The sequence below is a fragment of the Panthera pardus genome, unplaced genomic scaffold (assembly GCF_024362965.1).
Source record: "Panthera pardus isolate Hobbes unplaced genomic scaffold, ASM2436296v1 HiC_scaffold_13, whole genome shotgun sequence".
In the NCBI taxonomy this organism is placed as follows: Eukaryota; Metazoa; Chordata; class Mammalia; order Carnivora; family Felidae; genus Panthera; species Panthera pardus.
The window spans coordinates 72,921,611-72,941,697 of NW_026526688.1; the positions used below are offsets into that span (position 1 = coordinate 72,921,611).

At 38.8% G+C, this 20,087-nt stretch overlaps 1 protein-coding gene across 3 annotated transcripts in view; it reads right to left on the minus strand.

The window, feature by feature from the left end:
- LRAT (lecithin retinol acyltransferase) overlaps window positions 1-20,087 on the minus strand; it is a 120,511-nt gene that overhangs the window by 12,777 nt on the left and 87,647 nt on the right. For all 3 annotated transcript variants that reach the window (XM_053901177.1, XM_053901176.1, XM_053901178.1), the window contains one exon: window positions 3,723-3,813. The gene's annotated coding sequence lies outside the window, so the exon portion shown is untranslated. The remainder of the gene's footprint in view (window positions 1-3,722; window positions 3,814-20,087) is intronic.

Genomic DNA, 20,087 nt, shown 5'->3' on the forward strand with positions numbered 1-20,087 from the left:
TCTCTAAACCCTCCAAGTGTGAATGGTCCTGGGGCCTATGAAAATCAAATTACTCAGGCCCTTCAGAGAGTCTTAACTGTGGTTCTTGGTGAATTTTCACAGTGAGCAATTACCGGAAACAGAAGATGAATTATTGTCTGGTACTTAGAAAATCTTAATAGGATTCACTATTTAACTGTTTAAACAATGCAGTGCCTCATTGAATTAAAAAAAAAAAGAGAGAAAGAAATCACTCATACTCTAGTGAAGCAGTAATTACACAAGAAGAACAGGAAAAATGGGGCAAAAGTTTAGAAGCAGTTGGTCCTGGCAATCAGTGGCTCCTTTGATTACACATGTTCAATCCTACCGAAACTTTAAATGATATAAACACACTGTTTCATCGATATTTTGTAGCAATATATATTATTGCTATGTTTTTGAAAAGAATAACATCTCTTTCATTTCTAAACTTAATTTGAAGGGAGGTAAGTGTACCATTCTGGTATATTTGTAATTACACATACTCTTAACCCACTCCACACTAAAACAAAATTCAGTGTGATTCAGCTAAAGTGGATTCATAACTAAATACTTTAAGCAACACTAAAAAGAAAAAAAAGGGAAATTTGATTTTACATTGTCTCAAATTTCTTAACTGGAAGAAGTCCAAGTGGATAGCTCTCTCTTTAAGCACCAGGCTGCCAGTGTTCTCTGTAGGTACAGACCTTTATGTTTGAATTAAGTTCACTGATTTTTTATCCTGGTTGCCCTCTGCTAGGACATCCCATTAAGTCGGATTATTTGCATTTTATTCACACCCATTCTTTACATGGACAGCACATGAGTGGGGGGTGCGCCTGGCTGGCTCAGTCAGAGTATGCGACTCTTGATCTTGGGGTCGTGCGTTCAAGCCCCACACTGGGTGTAGAGATTACTTAGGAAAAAAAAAAAGCTTGTGAGTGGAACTGAATTTGAATCACACAGAATTAATTAAAAAAATAAAATAAATTCCATAACTTTTTTTTAAAGCTTATTTATTTATTTTGAGAGACAGAGAGAGAGCAGGGGACGGGCAGAGAGAGAGGGAGAGAGATTTCCAAGTAGGTTCTATGCAGAGCTTGAACCTACTGAACTGCAAGATCATGACCTGAGATGAAATCAAGCATTGGACGCTCCAACCTATAGTAAATTGGTTCAACTCTTCATGTCCTGTCCGTTCATCTACAGAAGGGGTGACAGTATCCATTACCTTCCCTGCTGGTGACCCTCATTGTCTTTTCACCTCCTGAACTTTCTGGAATTCAATTGAGCAATAACTAGAGGTAATCATCCTGTACACCTCACTGCCAAGTCAAATATGACAGTCTAAACTCTTTTTTGTTTCCTTAAATTATGGATCTCCCAGCCTTTGTCTTTACTTTTGATGAAAGGGACCAGATTTTTTTTTTTATCCCGTACCCACCCCCTTATCCGAGCTTTGCTTCATTTGGTTTCAGTTATTCATAGTCAGCCACAGCCTGGAAGCAGATGATCCTCCTTCTGACATGTCCTCAGATGGTTAATAGTAGCCTAACACTACGTCACAATGTCTGTATCTTCCAACTCACTGCATCTCATCATGTAGGCATGCAGGCATTTTATCATCTCACATCATCGCAAGAAGAAGGGTGAGGGCAGTACAATAAGGTATTTTGAGAGGGAAAGATCACATTCACATAAGTTTTATTATAGTACATTGTTATTGTTCTATCATTAGTTATTATTGTTAATCTCTTACTGTGCCTTATTTATAAATGAAACATTATCATAGGTATGGGAAAAAAACATAGTATATATAGGGTTTGGTAGTATCTGTGTTTTCACAGAACTATCTGCAAACTTGGGGACTGGGAACTATCCCCTGAAGATGAGGGGGGACTACTGAATGTCCTTTATGGCTGTACCATTTGGTTTTCAAATAACAATTTCTGCCTTTCGTCTTTTTTTAAAAAGTGAGTATAATTTAACCAAGTATTTTGCTGTATAGATTAAATGGAAGAAATCTTGAAGATTTTTCTCTACATATTTAAACCTTCAATGTAGAATATCTATCAATTGTTCTTTTTTCAGAATGCCAAATTCAGGAAGAATAAATAAGAAAGAATAATTATTGATATTGTAAAAAAAGTTTATTGCCAAGATTACTGACCACAAATGTGACTTAAAAAAACTCATTTTGGCAACATTATCTAGAAATCCATCATCCTTGATTAAAACTTAAGTATTCATAAATGTTCTGAGTTCACAGTGGGCATTAAATAAAACTCCCACTTAAATTTTATCTAATAATTATATTTACCATTTTATTTATGAAGTTATACTTATTAATTAATTAAGAACCTTAAATCCATTGTTTAATATTTCAAAATTAGTTCTGTGTTTAAGACTGTATTACCTTAGGCAAAGAGTCATCTTTCTGAATGAACTTCAAAGTCCCTATTTATAGCTTCAGAGCCTCCCATCAAGAGCCTCCAAATGAATAGGTTTGAGGTGGAGGCAGGAATCTTCATTCTAACAAGCACCGCAGGTGATTTTCAGGCAAGTGGCCTTCACATCTTGAGAACTGCCTTTACCAAAGCTGATCTCTCCCTCTCAAAACAAAAACAAAAACCAAAAAAGAAAAAAATTGAAAAGAAAGAGGTGCCTGGGTGGCTCAGTCAGATGCATGATTTTGGCTCAGGTCATGTTCCCAGGGTTGTGGGATCAAGCCCCCAGTTGGGCTCTGCACTGTGCATGGAGCCTGCTTGAGATTCTCTCTCTCTCTCTCTCTCTCTCTCTCTCTCTCTCTCTCAATCCCTCTGCCACTCTCCCCCTACTCCTGCGCTCTAATTAAAAATCAATCAATCAATATACAGTTGTGCCAAATCTCAGGCACAAAAGTAATGATGCTGAGTGAGGTTGATACAGTGGAGTCCTCAGTAAGGCAACTCATACATATACATGTATATATATATATATACACACACATATATATATACATATATATACATATATACATATATATACATATATACATATATATACATATATATATACATACATATATATATATACATATATATATACATACATATATATATATATACATATATACATATATATATATTCACATGTGAGAACCTATGAGAAACTCCCACTGAATGAGATATTGTAACAACGCTTTTACTCAAAATTACAGAGACACCACTAGTTGTCAATTATTAAGAAGATCTAAACATAGCAACATTACAAAGTAATAGGAAAATTTTAAGGCTAAGTGATACATTGGACTGAGCTTAAGTTAACTGACTTTAGCTCCTTCTTAGGATGACCCAGGCATATTTCAACACAGTTCCATGGTATGTGGGTGGCTTCAGCTTGTTCTCGACAATGATAATAAAATAATACTTTTCTTTACCTCAAATAATGGCTCTCCTTAATCTAGGGAAGACCAAATACTCTTTAGCTTCAAGATTAAGTCTAAATGAACTCTTTTCTTAAATCTTGAGATAGTTTTCTAAGCAACACTCATAATGAAGATAACTTTCTCACTAAGTTATCCAAGAAGACTTCACTCCTATTTTCTTCCTCATTCCGAACTGAAAGCCCTGTAGTATTAGTGTATATGCTATGTTTTATAGAATATTGTTGATACAGGCTAATGTCAACAGCACATGGAAGAAAGACACAAAAGAGAAAACATGCAATGTTTAGATGCTTACCCGTGGATCACTTCTCAATGAGGTGGTGCTTCCACCGCCAAGACAATTTTTCAAAATAAAGTTGAATGCATATGTTCCTAGCAATTCATATCTGTGGAATTAAGAAAAGATGAATTATAATACATTTTACCAAATGTAAGGACTGCTAAAGGAATTAGCTACCCCCCCAAGGAAACCCCCTGTCTGTCTTATAATAGCCATAAAAAATTAAGAAAGGAGATTTAGATGTAAATATGCATATAATAGATATTTCACTCAAGAATGTGGTGACCAAAACACCAAGGCTGAATCCCCCATCAACCAAGATAACATTTACTCAAAAAAGAAAAGCACTGGTAAATGGGAAGGGGAAGGCATTTTTTCTTTAACTTCTGATATAATTACAAATAGTTGCAAAAGTTATATAAAGAATTCCCATGTATTCTTCTCCCAGATTTTCCAAATTTTACTTTATCCTTTCTCTCTCTCTGCGCGCGCGCACACACACACACACACACACACACACACACACACACATATACACACACACATTTTTTTCTGAACTATTTGAGAATAATTTGTAGATATGATGCCCCTTTACCCCTAAATTCTTCAATGTGCTTCCTAAAAGAGTCCTAAATATCACAGTATCATTATCAAAATCAGAAAATTAATGCTGCTACAATCATCTAGACTCCAGATTTATTTAGGACTTGCCAATTATCCCAGTAATGTCTGCTATAGCAAAAGAAAATTCCAATTCATAGATTGCAGTCTGGTATGTTTGGCTCATCTCTAATCTAGAGCGATTTCTCAATCTCTTTCATGATATTGACATTTTTGGGGAATGCAGGCCTGCTCTTTTGTAGCCTATCAATCAGTTTGTGTTTGATATTCCCCCTGATTAGGTTCAGGTATGTATTTTTGGCAGGAATGCCCCAAGAGTGATGTGTTTTCCTTTTCGTATCAGTAGGCACGTGATGTTGATTTGGTTGGTTCTGGTTAATGGGTTACTAGTGAGAAAAAGAAAAGCAGTCCCTGACTTCTGCTGTCTGAGAATGCCACCATCTAGGCCTTGGTGTTGCTAGGAGATGCACTGGCACTCAGAGCTGGGCCTTGGTGCTCTTGTGTTGAACAGAAACTGTTTCCCAGAATATCAATATTAGTCAAGGCCACTCTGGGACCTTGTGACAAGACCCCTCCATTATCATGTCTGAACACAGACAAAACAATGAACACTGTCATCATTGCACTAATGGCCAAACCTCCCTCTATCTTGGGTAATATGTATGCCTGTGGCTGCTTTGCCAATTATGGCTCTAGCTTCAGTCTAGTCTTCCTTCCTTCTGTATATGATTTCCTGAGATACCCAATGATAGAATTACCCATACTTCCTGACAGCTTCCAATTCAGAACCATTTTCTTTACCACTCTCCAGAGTTACCTAACCACCCCCAAATCCTGTAAGTCCCTTCTAACTTCCTTTCACTGAACCGTCCCATGGTTTCTCATGGTGTGCGTTGTTCCTTACTGCAACAATAATCCCAGCTTGCTCGACTACAGGTGTGTTCCTGGTGGTCTTAGCCTGATGCTTAGATGCTTAGAACTGATGCTAGTGATAACATTGCTCAGTTGAGACTACTTACATATCCTGGTAATATCTACCTTTCTACCAGTTTTAGCATCCACGGATGATTCTTGCCTGATTCAGTTATTACTAAGATGGTTGTGATTTCTAATAAGAAGTATATGTGGTCTTCCTCCCATTTCTGACACAAAACTCCTAAAACCTTGGGGAATTTCTTAAGCCAGGAGGGCAATACAGGTATCTTTTGTTATTTTAATGAGGTGACTTTTGCAATGCCCCTAGACCACCTAAGGACAGGGGTTGTCACCAGAGAAACAAACCATGTAATTAGAGGGTTGGAATTATCAGTCCTACCCCCCTGACCTCCGCTGAGGAGGGAGGGGCTGGAGATTAAATCAGTCACCCAAAACCAGTGATTTAATCAACCATGCTTGGGGCGCCTGGGTGGCTCAGTCGGTTGGGCGGCCGACTTCGGCTCAGGTCATGATCTCTCAGTTCGTGAGGTCGAGCCCCACGTCGGGCTCTGTGCTGACAGCTCAGAGCCTGTTTCAGATTCTGTGTCTCCCTCTCTCTGACCCTCCCCTGTCCATGCTCTGTTTCTCTCTGTCTCATAAATAAATAAACGTTAGGGGCACCTGGGTGGCTCAGTCGGTTAAGTGGCCGACTTCGGCTCAGGTCATGATCTCTCAGTTCGTGAGTTCGAGCCCCGCGTCGGGCTCTGTGCTGACAGCTCAGAGCCTGGAGCCTGTTTCAGATTCTGTGTCTCCCTCTCTCTGACCCTCCCCCATTCATGCTCTGTCTCTCTCTGTCTCAAAAATAAATAAACGTTAAAAAAAAATTAAAAATAAATAAATAAATAAATAAATAAATAAATAAACGTTAAAAATAAAAAAAAAAAAATCAACCATGCTTATGCCGTGAAGCCTCCATAAGGACAAGGTTCGTAGAGCTTCTAAGTTAATGAACACATAGAGATGTAGGGAGACTGCCATGTAGGGAGATATAGCAGAGAAGCTCCGTGCCCCTTCCCACATACCTTGTCCCATGCCTCTCTTCTACCTGGCTGTTCTTGAGTTGTATCTTTTTATAACAGATAGACAATCTGGTGAATAAATGGGGTTTCCTGAGTTCTGTGAGCCGCTCTAGCAAATTCATCAAACCCAAGGAGGGAATAATGGGAACCTCTGATTTATAACCAGGCAGCCAGAAGTACAGGTAACAACAACCTGTGCTTTAGACTGGCATCTGAAGTGGGGGTAGAGAAGAAAAGTCCTGTAGAACTGAGCCCATGATCAGCAAGCTGTTGCTATCTCGAGGTAGATGGTGTCAGAATAGGTTGAACTGTAGGACATCCGTTTGGAGTTGGTGTCCAGAGAACTGTTGGTGTTAAGGGAAAACTGCATCCCTATCCTGCCCCATTGAAATGGGGTCCAGGAATCCAAAATCCTGCCAAATGGTAATTTTTTTCAATTTTCATCATTTTTTCTACAGTAAGAAGTTAGATTTCTATCATAAGGAAAAGCTTTCCATTCTCCCCTGTTTATTGACATTATTTTGGACTTCGCTGTATTCTTATTTTATTCCATCGATCATAATCCTTTAATATGTTATTTATTTTGACGGTCATATTATTTCAAGTTTGTCTTGTGGAAGCTCCTTCAAACTGGCCCGTGTATTCTTTGGATTTGTCTCTATCATTCTTTGACAGATGAAAGGTAAAAAGCATGTCCTCGACAATAGCGGCTTTAACTGAAGAGCATTTTACAGGATAGGTATAGTATGGTCCTTATGGACAAGCACGCCCAGCGCTGTATAGGAGCAATCCCTCTTCCTAACACTCTGATTAAAGTGTAGCCATAGTTTCATCCAGCCGCCATCCTTACAGTTACTGGTCTGTCCTCCCAAGTGTCAGCAATGACAATGATACCCTTCGTATCAGCAATGGGCTTCCACCAATCCTCAGCTGGTTTTCCCCACTGCTCCATTGACAATTAGTTTGAAGATGCCTTATGCCACGGTGAAACCTGTGTTTTAAAGTACAGAAACACCTTTCCAGTTTCTCTGCTACAGCACTGGCACTGGCATACTGCTATCAGCCTTAAAATTCAAAACTGTTTGCCAGGAGGCAAAATCGGTGGTAGAAAGCAGGAAGTCTACCCACAGCATATATTGTGTTAGTCATGAGGATGCCAACAAGACATACTTTTCCCCCTAAAATTTTTTGCCTTCAAGCAATATTAGCCTTTGAGCACGGACCAGACCATATACCACAAAGTATACGCTGAAATCAGAATATCTCAACAGACAGTTCATGAGTGTTTCCAGGGAAGATTTACTAATGACAAGACAGATATAAGAATTGTATCTTCTGTCCAGTGCTCATTGGGCTTAGAGCATGGGAAAAATATAGATATGTATACAAACAACACATATATTAATAGTATGTTCTAATGGATTGTTATATACATATATATAGGAAAAATATAGATATGTATACAAACAAACATGTATATTAATAGTATGTACTACTAGTACATATCTCTATTTTTCCCACGCTCTAAGCCTAATGAGCACTGGACAGAAGATATATATATATACATCTTATATATATCTATATATAGATATATATAGATATATATAAGATGTGTATATATATATATATATATATACACATATATATATATGTAATATTTATGTATACATGCATGGAAGTAATTCAGAGAAGATCAACACTGTAACACTGTCTAGGACAGTGTGAAACAGAGTATTGTGACCAAAGTGTGTATCTGTGAAAGGAGAAGCAGAAATGGGGAAATTAAATGAAGAGGGAAAGGCAGCTGAATTGCTTGGATGTAGTATAGATACTGTCATCTAGTAACAAGATGTTTTCCTGATATTTTAAGCATTGTTTTTGTTAATTTCTTGAATAATAACGTGGAAAAATGAACGTAATTGTAATTATGCAAGGATGGATAAGAAATAAAATTATTACGGAAGTAGAATATCCTGATTGCATAGGCACTGATACGAGAATTTACACATTCAATATGTGCTATAGCAATAAGACAGACAGAAGATAGATTCACCATCAATGATTTAAAACAATTTTGCATTTTCTTCATATACTGTTCATTTTGTAGCATATATTATGTTAATCAGAAGACTGGTATCAGGGAGAATTTTCATTTCCTCTTAAACTTTACCTTTAGGAATTGAAACAACTAGCCTTTGATTTGTTTTTTCACTGTGCAATTTCAGTTACCAATTTTACATAGTATTAAGTATATTCATTATTACTCAAAAGCCATTTTTAAGAGAAATGTCTAGATGTGTAATTTCAAGCAAAGATTAATTTCAAATAAGAGAACATGCCCTAGGTTACTATTTCCCTCGTAAGTCAATGACTGTTAATATAAATTTGACCCATTTTTCCTTGTACACATAACCAGGTGGAATGTGGGCTTAATGAAAAAATGGAAAATTATGTAAGAACGGTTATTAACCATACTTTTATAATTACTGTGATTACATTCAAAAAGAAAAGTCTGCTCGTGAATTTCAGGAGGATCCGGAATTCTCCCCAGACTTCTTTTATCTATTTCCTGATTTACTGAACAAACATTTCTGCCCTACAGGATGTATACCAGTCTTCCATAATAATCCTGGAAGACAAGAGACAAGAGAATATTCTCCTGGACAAGAGAATAATATGAAGTCCTTTAGGAGCTCAAAGAAGGATGAAATGTTGGCCAAGATTAACTCCTATTTTTAAAAGTTGAATCACTTTAAGTGTATTAGCTAGCGCTAGATCAAAGTGAAACCTCAAACCCACATGTACCACACATCCCATTATACCTTGGAAGCAACAATGTCCAACTCTGCGAAAAGAAATAATGCAAGGGAGAGTGTCACCTTGTTGCAGAGATGAAGACTGTGATGGGCATGCTTTGAGAGGTAAGATAATACAGTGTAGTCATCAAAAGCACAGACTTGGGAGACTCCCTGGTTGAATCTTGGCTCAACTACTGTGACCTTAGGTAAATTATTTTTTAATTGTGTGCTGTACCTCCTGCCCAGTATCATTAGGTTGTCAGGAGGAAAAAGTAAATTAACAAGTGCTAAAAGACCCTGAGTAGGTCAGTTAGACTTTTAATAAATAAGGAATACCCACTGAATGAGCTGATGTAGTGAGGTCCTTCTACACGCAGGACATTGTGCTTGGGCTTAGACGGTGCCTCCTAGAAGGATCTTTAATATGGTTGATGTGAAATTACCTAGTAAGCTTTACAAAACTGATTCAATGACCATTCTATTTGCCAACCAGCTTATGTCCTGTGTCCACTTGCCCTTATTTAATCAACAGTAAGTTGGAAACGCATACTTATGCTATATTAAGTGTTGGTAATATGAAAATGCATGAGACATCATCTCGGTCTTGGAGGGCCATCAATGGTAGTTGAAGACAGGACATATACAACCAATGATTACAAAAGGTGGCATATATCAAGTGATGGCCTAGACAGAAAATATATTTGTATGGGTACTGATATTCAAAGGAACAATCATTATCAGGGTCACCCTTTTTTCAGTTAAGCATGACTGACTCAACCATTTCCCCTTGAATTACTGTTTCAATTTTGTTTTGCTACTCAAGGCTTGATGTTTATTTGGTCCACTCCAGTTCTAAAAGTTCTATTTCACTGGGATTTTGTTTGTTTTGTTGTCATATTGTTGTTTTGTTTTATATCCCTAAAGAGTTGCAAAGCAACTTGAGTGCTAGATGCATGGGTTAAATTTTTTGTATCCTAGTTCACTTTGCACGGTACGTGTTGGTGCCATCTATTCACAGGTGCCAAATACACACCGATATACATGTGTATTAATAAATAAATAAAATACACGGAAACCAGAAGTTAATCCACATACCAAAGTCTAAATTAGACAAGTCTCTTTTCAAGTGAAACACCGTATAGATTATTAAGTTTGTTTTGCCTATCTGCAACCCGAGGATGGTGCAGACAACCGGTAGGAGAAATGGAAGAGGGCAATTAACAGTGATAACAGATTTACAGCATACATTTTGTAAAAAGCTGAAGAGATTTGTGTTCCTTAGCCGTAAGAATGTAACGTCATGACCGAAAGTCACTCCCCGGGGATTGTCTGAAAATCATTTCCAAAGGAAGAAGAATACAGGTAATTGGCCTTGAAATGAGCCAGAATCATTTAAGTTCGTGATCAGAAAATTGAAAAGAACTGAGCAGTAGTGCTACTCCACCAGTGACCTGCAGACAGGCAGTGTTGGCACGGTCAGCCAGAACTGCCGATGTCCAATTTCCACTGCAGAAAGGGGTGCGTTTAGCAATCTGGTTTTTTTTTTTAATTTTTTTTTAAACGTTTATTTACTTTTGAGACAGAGGGAGACAGAGCATGAACGGGGGAGGGTCAGAGAGAGAGAGGGAGACACAGAATCTGAAACAGGCTCCAGGCTCTGAGCTGTCAGCACAGAGCCCCGACGCGGGGCTCGAACTCACGGACCGCGAGATCATGACCTGAGCCGAAGTCGGACGACTTCGCCTGAACCACCCAGGCGCCCCAGCAATCTGTTTTAACAAGCCTTCCAGGTGACTGATGCGAGCTCACATTTCTTAAACACTGCTTTAAAAGATCTTTGCTGGGAAGAATGTACATGAAACGCTCATCAGAGAGGGCGGGCTTTTATTTCTCACAAGACTGCTAATCTGAATGGCAATGTAACTGATTGAGTGATTATCTCCAGACCAAACTGGCACTGTGCACTGATGATTGCAATTGCTGCCTGCGAGCCCATTAGACTTCTGCCCCCAACAGGGATGGGAACAAGTGGGTGGTGCAGGCTTGGGAGTTCTAGGCACTCCCTCTGCTTACCTTGAGAGCTCAGGACCCAGCAAAGACTGCCAGCTAAGGATTTTTAGGATAGGTGAAAGTGCTAGAAAAAGGTGATAGAAGGAGAAGGGGAAAAAATGGCAGGAGATAATGCAGTGACACAAATAGGGGACAAGGGTAGAAAAAGAAAAAGAGTGCGAAGGAAGTATGAACACGAGAATATGAGAAGAAAGAGAGGAGAGTCTATCTAAAGTCAGAGTTGAGTTCAGTAAGAAGCAAGAGAACAAAAGAAAAAGTCTGGCGGTCGCTAGTCAAGGGAGCCGCTAGAAGGGTTAGAGGAACCAGTGTGAAAAGTGCAGCAGTGCTTGGCAAACCATGAGCACCATGAAAAGGCGGGTTAGGACTAGGACTGCAATGTAAAAAAACAAAGTGTAAGAGCAAGAGATAAGAAAGCACATTAGCTGGAGCGCCTGGGTGGCTCTGTCGGTTAAGTGTCCAACTTTGGCTCAGGTCATGATCTCGCGGTTCTGAGTTCAAGCCCCACCTTGGGCTCTGTGCTGACATCTCAGGGTCTATAGCCTGCTTTGGATTCTGTGTTTCCCTGTCTGCCCCTCCCCCGCTCATGCTCTGTCTCTCTCAAAAATAAATAAACCTAAAAAAAAAAAACCTTAAAAAAACAATAAAAGCACATTAACCAACCATGTTCCAGGGGTAATACAGGATCAGTCCTTTCTGAAGTAAGGTGATGAACCGGATGACCTCTATAGTCCTTCACAATTAATGGTTAGTACGTGGCCGCTATGTTATACGGAATGTGTGCACACAATTAACTAGAAAATACTTGTGGTATTTTTTTTTTTTGGCAAATTGAATAGGTACTTTTATTGGCACATCTAGGCCATTTGTTTCAAAAAGTCATCTTTACATTACATGAAGAATAATTTTAAAAAATATTTACAGAGTAGTAAGGCTACTGAGAAATTCTTTTAAATTTTTGTTTTAAAATGTAACATACTTTAAATTTGACAAAAGCTCATAAAAATAGAAAAATCCTGTTTTGGCTGACCCAGCATATCTAAACACAATGGGGTGCCTTCTTAATTACTTCCTTTAATATGCTGAGCTTAGTTTCAGAATTCATTAGGGATCAGACTTCCAGGAGAATTTCCTGTTTGTTTTGGCTAAATTATTATTGGTGAATTATAGAGAAAAATAGAACATATCAATTGATTATAGATCGTCTTTGGAAAGTATGAAATGAAAATACAAGAAAGAAAATATATCCGCCCAGAATCTAGCTATAGAAACTACAGGATGATCAGAGTATATCTCAGAATACACTAGTGAAATTCAACTCTCTCATTGGCCGGTTTTAGTAACGACTGGCAGCATATGGGTTTGTTCAAAGCAACTAGAAACATATTTACTTTTTCCTTTTTAGTGAGGTTACCAGATGGCCCCAAGAAAAGGATATGATTTTGCTCCAATTCTACATATCCAGAAAATAAAAATCTTAAATTTAATGTATTATAGCTTTCATGATTTCCTTGTGATTGTACACACTGAGGAAATGATGTTATACCAAGAAAACCCCAACCCTTTAGGAACCAATCTAAGCATGAAGGCATTCAAAGATATTCAAAGACATGCTTTGTGTGGCGTTCCCTGGTACCGATAGGAAACATGAGTTTATTAGGCAGAATGACGAAACATGCTCTTTGTTCTCAGAAAAGTTGCAACACCCTGTGTGTGTGTGTGCATGTGTGTGTGTGTGTGTGTGTGTGTGTGTGTGTGTGTGTGTGGCTGGCTGTATTACTGACCAGAAGGTAAGCCATGTGGTAGCCATATGCTTCTCTGGTTAACAGAATCAGAAATTGCTTTCCTAGGTCTACACATTTCCTAGGATTTGTTTCTTCAAGTATAGATTCCATTATCCAAATATTGATAATGCCATATTATTTTAAATATTGTATTCTGGAGTAATGTTTAGTATATGTGCTGCTGAAGCAGGCACAACTGAAGTAATGTTTAAATTCAATGACCCATGCTATTGGTGCTAGTTAGTCCAATTGATTAGGGAAGATTTTTAATGAGTACTAAATTGGAATTACACAAGGTAATTAGTATTTTAGTCCCTAGTGCAAATAGCTCTAATCTCAGGACATCCTACAAATAACAAAGGGGATAGGGTGACAGGGTAAGGATAATTTCTATCAGCATCTTTATAGATCAATGAATATATCACATCTGCTTAAATACTTAAAGTGTGGGTGGATTTAGGTGGTCCAAAATAACCATGTCCTGGGGAAAGCCATATGTGGGCATAAATCTATAACTGTCCCTGACACACAAGAATAAACTTGACTTGGGGCGCCTGGTGGCTCAGTCGGTTGAACGTCTGACTTCAGCTCAGGTCATGATCTCACAGTTCGTGGGTTTGAGCCCCGCATCAGGCTCTGTGCTGACCGCTTGCCCAGAGCCTGGAGCCTGCTTCAGATTCTGTCTCCCTCTCTCTCTGTCCCTCCCCCGCTCATGCTTTGTCTCACTCTGTTTCTCAAAAATAAATAAATGTAAAAAAAAAAAAATTAAAAAAATAAAAAAAGAAAGAAAGACAGAAAGAAAGAAAGAATAAACTTAATGCTGAATATTTAAGGAACTATTACACTCTTAAGAAATGTACTTTATTGCTTTATTCAAATACTGAATATTCACTGAAATAAACTGAAAAGCAATAGAATATATAAGGTTTGCTTTTTCTGACTAAATACCTCTGTTATGATGCAAATTAATTTCTTTGGGGCAAAAGTTTTGTTTTTTTAAAACAAAACAAAAAAAATTCAGAAACCTGAAAAATGTAACTAGTCCTGCAATATTTTATTTAATTACATAACTATTCATAAGTGACATTTACAATGTATGTGAAAAAACAGCTGACTGAATCTTTCCACCTACATAAAACTAACTTAAAAAGTAAACCTTTAGGGGTGCCTGGATGGCTCAGTTGGTTAAGCATCTGACTCTTGATTTCAGCTCAGGTCATGATCTCTCACAGTTTGTGTGCTGACAGCAGAGAGCCTACGTGGGATTCTCTCCCTATCTCTGCCCTTCTCCTGCTTGCCCTCTCTCACTCTCTCTCTTTCAAAATAAATAAACATTTAAACATAAAAAAGTAAACCTTTAGAAACTAATAAATCTTAATATAATCCTTAAAATTCTCATAAATTAAATTAGAAATTTCTCTTTACTTTTCCTCCAGTAGCTTTTACTTTCTATTCTCAAAAATTCATTCTAATACCAATTATAAAATGGACCCCAAATGATATAACTTAATAACTGAAAGTATTTTAAATGCCCCCCCCCCCAAAAAAAAAACTCTCAAAAAAGAAGTCGTTTTAATGATCACTTTCACTAAAGATATTTTCTTATTGAAAGGATATTCTGGAAAGAAAAAAAAAAAGATTTTGTTTGCCATGAAATACTAGCTTACAAATTGATACTAAAACTCTTTTAAAAGAGTGATCCAAGGCTCACAAATATTTAGTGAGCATTTACTGTGTGCGTGGTGCCCAGCACAGAGGTAGAACATACTCCCTATACTTCAAGGAACTGATGGTGCCAGAAAATGGATACAACAACATTAATACAAGATTGAGAGACACACAGGCCAAAGGAAAGCAGAAGGGGTTGAAAAAATAAAGGAGATTCTTTCTGCCTGGAAGAATTAAGGACAGTTCATAGGGGAAGAATTATTTGAGCTAGGATTTATAAGGGTAGATATGAGTATTTTGGTGGTGAAAGATGGATGGGAAGAAGAGCGGGATGATAGAAAGAAATCATGCGATCCAAAACATGGAGTTGGGACAGGACAGCCTACACTCTGGGGATGGTAAAGTCCAAGCTTTACCACTTGGTCCTCGGACTCGTCGATTCCTATTTCCTACTTGCAAATTCTCTCTCTCTGTTCCCTGAACTTGGAATGCCCTTCCTCTCATTCTCTCTACTATATTGTAGTCTATTAAGTGTGCAATAGCATTATGTCTAAAAAAAACAATGTACATACTTTCATTTAAAAATACTTCATTGCTAAAAAAATGCTAACCATCATCTGACCTTTCAATGAGTCATAATCTTTTTGCTGGTGGTCTTGCCTTGATGTTGATGGCCGCTGACTGATGAAGGTGGTGGCTGTTGAAGGTCAGGGTGGCTGCAGCCCTTTCTTAAATTAAGACAACAATGAAGTTTGCATTGACTCTTCCTTTCACAAACAATTTCTCTGTAGCTTGGGCTGATGTTTGATAGCATTTTACCCACAGTAGAGTTTTCAAAATTGGAGTCAGTCCTCTCAAATCATGCTGCTGCTTTATTAACTAAGTTTATATAATAGTCTAAATCCTTTGCTGTCATTTCAACAGTCTTCACAGCATCTTCACCGGGAGTAGATTCCATGTCAAAAAAACCCCATTTTATTTGTTCATCTATAAGAAGGAACACATCTGTGAAAGTTTCACTATAAGATCACAGCAATTCAGTCACATCTTCAGGTTCCACTTCTAACTGCAATTCTCTCTCTGTCCCCACCACATCTGCAGTTACTTCCTCCACTGCAGTCTTGAACTCTTTAAAGTCATATTCATGAGAACTGGAATCAACTTCTTCCAAACTCCTGTTAATATTGATATTTTGACTTCTTCCCATGAATCAACAATGTGCTTAATGGCATCTAGAATGGTGACTCTTTTCCAGAAGGTTTTACTTTATTTTGCTTAGGTCCATCAGAGGAATCACTACCTATGACAGCTACAGCCTTATGAAATGTATTTCTTAAATAATAAGACTTGAAAATCTAATGCTCCTTGATCCATGGGCTGCAGAGTGGATGTTGTGTTAGCAGGCATGGAAACACCATTAATCGCATTGTACATCTTCATCAGAGCTCTTAGGTGATCAGGTGCATTGTCAATGAGCAGTCATATTTTGAAAGGATTTTTTCCTGAATGGTAGGTCTCAACAGTGGTCTTAAAATATTCAGTAAGCCACATTTTAAACAGCTGTGCTGTCATCCAGGCTTTCTTGTTCCATTATAGAGCAGATTTAGTGTAATTCTTAGGGGACCTAGGATTTCAGAATGGTAAGTGAGCACTGGCTTCAACTTAAACTCACCAGCTGCATTAGCCCCTAACAAGAGAGTCATCCTGTCCTTTGAAGTTTTGAAGCCAGGCACCAACTTCTCCTTTCTAGCTATGGAAGTCCTAGATGACATCTTCTTCCAGTATAAGGCTATTTAGTCTACATTGAAAAATCTGTTGTTAAGTATAGCTGCCTTCGTGAATTATCTTAGCTGGATCTCCTGGATAAGTTGCTGCAGCTTCCACATCAGCACTTGCTTCACCCTGTGCTTTGATGTTATGGAGACGGCTTCTTTCTTTAAGCCTCAGGAACCCATCTCTGCTAACTTGCAACATTTCTTCTGTAGCTTCCTCATCTCATTCAGCCTTCATAGAACTGAAGAGAGTCAGGACCTTACTCTGGATTAGGCTTTGGCTTAAGGGAAAGTTGTGGCTGCTTTGATCTCCTATCCAGACCACTCACACTTTCTCCATACCAGCATGAGGACTGTTTCACTTTCTTATCATTCATGTGTTCACTGGAGTAGCACTTTTAATTTCCTTCAAGAACTCGTCCCTCTGCATTCACAACTTGGGTAGCTGTTTGGCACAGGAGGCCTAACTTTCAGTCTGTCTTGGCTTTTGACACACCTTCCTCGCTAAGCTTAATCATATCTAGCTTTTGACTTAAAGTAAGAGAAGTGTCACTCTTCCTTTCACGTGAACACTTAGAGGCCATCGTTGGCTTATTAATTGGCCCAATTTCAACACTGCGGTGTCCCAGGGAAGAGAGAGGCCCAGGGAGAGGAAGAAAGATAGGGTAATGGCTGGTTGATGGAGCAGTCAGAATACACACAACATTTATTGATTAAGCTTGTTGTCTTATGTGGGCACGTGGTGCCCCAAAACAATTACAATAGCAACGTGAAAGGTCACTGATCACAGATCTCCCTAACAAACACAATTATAGTGAAAACGTTTGAAATATTGAAAGAGTTACCAAAATATGACACAGAAACACAAAGTGAGCAAATACTGTTGGAAAAATGGCACCAATAGACTTGCTCCATGCAGGGTTGCCACAAACTTTCGATTTGTAAAAAAACACAGTATCTGCAATGTGCAATAAGGTGTGGCACAGTAAAACAAGGTATGCCTGTAAAAGGGAGTATTTAAAATCTTTGAGGGAGCCTTACCGGACATGGTGATTCATTGGATTTAGTGACTGTGGAAGAATCAGAGAACATTGAGGTCTGCAACTTGGTTGAGTAGGAAAATGCGGATATCATTGACATCGATAGGAAAGAAAATAGAAGGTGCTGATTTTGGAAGAAGAGAAGATAGATTCACTCAAGATATTTGCTTGGTACCTACTATGTGCCAAGCACTAGGCCAGCACTGGACTACAGATTTGAAAGACACATCTCTTTTCTAAGGAACCTCAAGTCCTCACTCACTCATCAATTTCTTTACTATCTAATAAATAGGTTTTTTGAGGGAGGGGGTGGGAGAGGGGCAGAGGAGGAGAGAGAGAGAAAATCTGAAGCAGCCTCCATGCTTAGCGTGGAGCCCAACGCTGGGATCGAGCTCATGACCAACCATGAATCATGACTGTGAGATCAAGACCTGAGCCGAAATCAAGAGTCAGATGTTTAACTGACTGAGCCACCCAGGTACCCCTCAATTAACATTTTTAAAGCACCAGATACTGGAGCAAAAATTAAGTAAGAAACCATCCTTGTCTTCAAGGAGTTCCCAGGTTGGTAGTGAAGACAGTCACCTACAAAAATGACCACCAAGCTTAAAGTGCTATCAAAGAAATATACCAGAATGTGTTAGATTTTGTTATTATTTTAAATTTAGAGAGTGTCAGGGGACCAGCCAAGTGGAATTATCTGTCAGGTAACTTTTGTTTGGCCTGAAATTGAGGAGTGGGGTTATGGCTAGGTGTGTTAGTAGATTTGCAGATTGTCCACATGGTTGAGAAGAAGGTTAAGGACAGTAAGTGGAGGGTGGCCAACACCTACATTCAGTGTATGGGAAAGCAAAGACGAAAAGGAGCCCCCCAAATGGGACAGAGTCTTGGACATATACAAATAAGGAAAATAGGAAAATACTAAAAAGGGGTACAGGAAAATGAAGAACGTCATATGGTGTGGCGGGCCCTAGTCTTCTTGGGAACAATCAAGAGGCAAACTGAAGAAAAGTGAGGAAGAATGATCTTTAATATGTGGTTTATCAAGGATCCCATTTTGCAAAGAAATCCAAGGAATCTGAAGAGCAAGTGGTCTGGCAACAGGCCACTGAGGTAACCTTCAGGAGAGCAGAACTGGGGGAGTAGAAATCATTTTATGAGGGTTTTAGGAGCCAGTAGATGGTGAAGAAATAGAACCACTGAGTGAAAAATGGTTCATAGAGCCTGGGCCCTACATGGAAGAAATAAAGTGGAATGTTAATGTGAAGGGGTAAGTACCAGGTTTAAGAGTTTTGTTTTTGCTTTTATTTGATATTTAGGATAGAAAAACTCAAGTAGTTTTCTAAGTGGAAGAAAGGACTGGCAAGGCATTAAAAATGAAAGAGACAAGAGTTGGGGATGGGGTGGTGCAGGGTGGGATGGGAAGGGACCAAAGCCTTAGGTGAAGCTGTCTTTATCCTTGGAAAGGAGACAAAAGACTCCTGTTGCTGAGAGGGCAGGAAGGAGAACAGAGTGGGCACAGAGAGAAAATAGTAAGGGGAAAACGGGGAATTTGCATTAAGTTTTTGTTGAATGAAGAGTGAGGAAACAAGAATATGAAATGAGGGAGGTAACTGAGTGGTTTTGAGAAAAACAAATAATTTGGTACAGTTACCAGTGGCAATGCAACTAGGAATCAACTAGAGATCACAAGTATTTGTCAATCATGAGTGTGCTATGGGAACTCTGTGCAGGGTAATTTTTGGTTGTACAGGACTATCATGTGCACTGTAGGAAGTTTAACATCACTGGCTCCCATCCATTCAATGTCAGAATTGCTCCCCTGTCATTGTGATAACCCAAAATAGCCTCATTTGTTTCTAAATGCCCTGGGTGGAGAATCATTTAGCTGACATCAGACAGCCTGACTCTACAGCAGAATCAAATCACACTAGTATATAGCCTTCCCCAGTAACACTTAGGAACCTGAGCTCAGAGTCCAATAGTTTTAAAAGCTTTAAAAGGAGACAGTAAAAGAAACGTTCCTAGATTATTTTACTCCCTTGGTTGAGAATATTTATATCATCCCCAACCTAACCTCTGTAGATTTAGTTCTAGTAACAGCAATTGCTAAACACACATAGCATTTTAAAGCCAAATACAGTTGCACAGGAGACTAATTATTGCAATTCAGAGACATTTTTATAAGCAATGTTTGTCTAAATCCTGATCCTAAGCCTGGTTTTATAAGCCTGGCCCTTGGCCCAGAATGTAGGGGTGGGAGGGACGAGAATAAAAGTCCCATGAAGGCGGCTAAAAGGAAATCAGAGGACCTGGCTTCTAAGAGAGCTCCTGCCAAGGTCTCCCGGAAGAGTACTGCTATCCCACACAAACATGGCTCAGGTCTTGGGAGTTTGAAAATACAGCTGCTGATTTGCCCCAATAGTCAGAAATACTGACATAGTAGCAAAGCTTTCTATGGAAGACTTGTCCCTGTCCAGACAGAGAAAAGGCAAGTTAAATACAGCTTACCAAAATAATTTACAGGAACTGATATTTAGTACTATCTCAGAGCTAGACCTCAGCTTATCTGGCTGTTCCTTAAGAAATCCTCAGTATGCCTGATCATGACCTCAGGCTTCCCTGGGGAAGGCGAA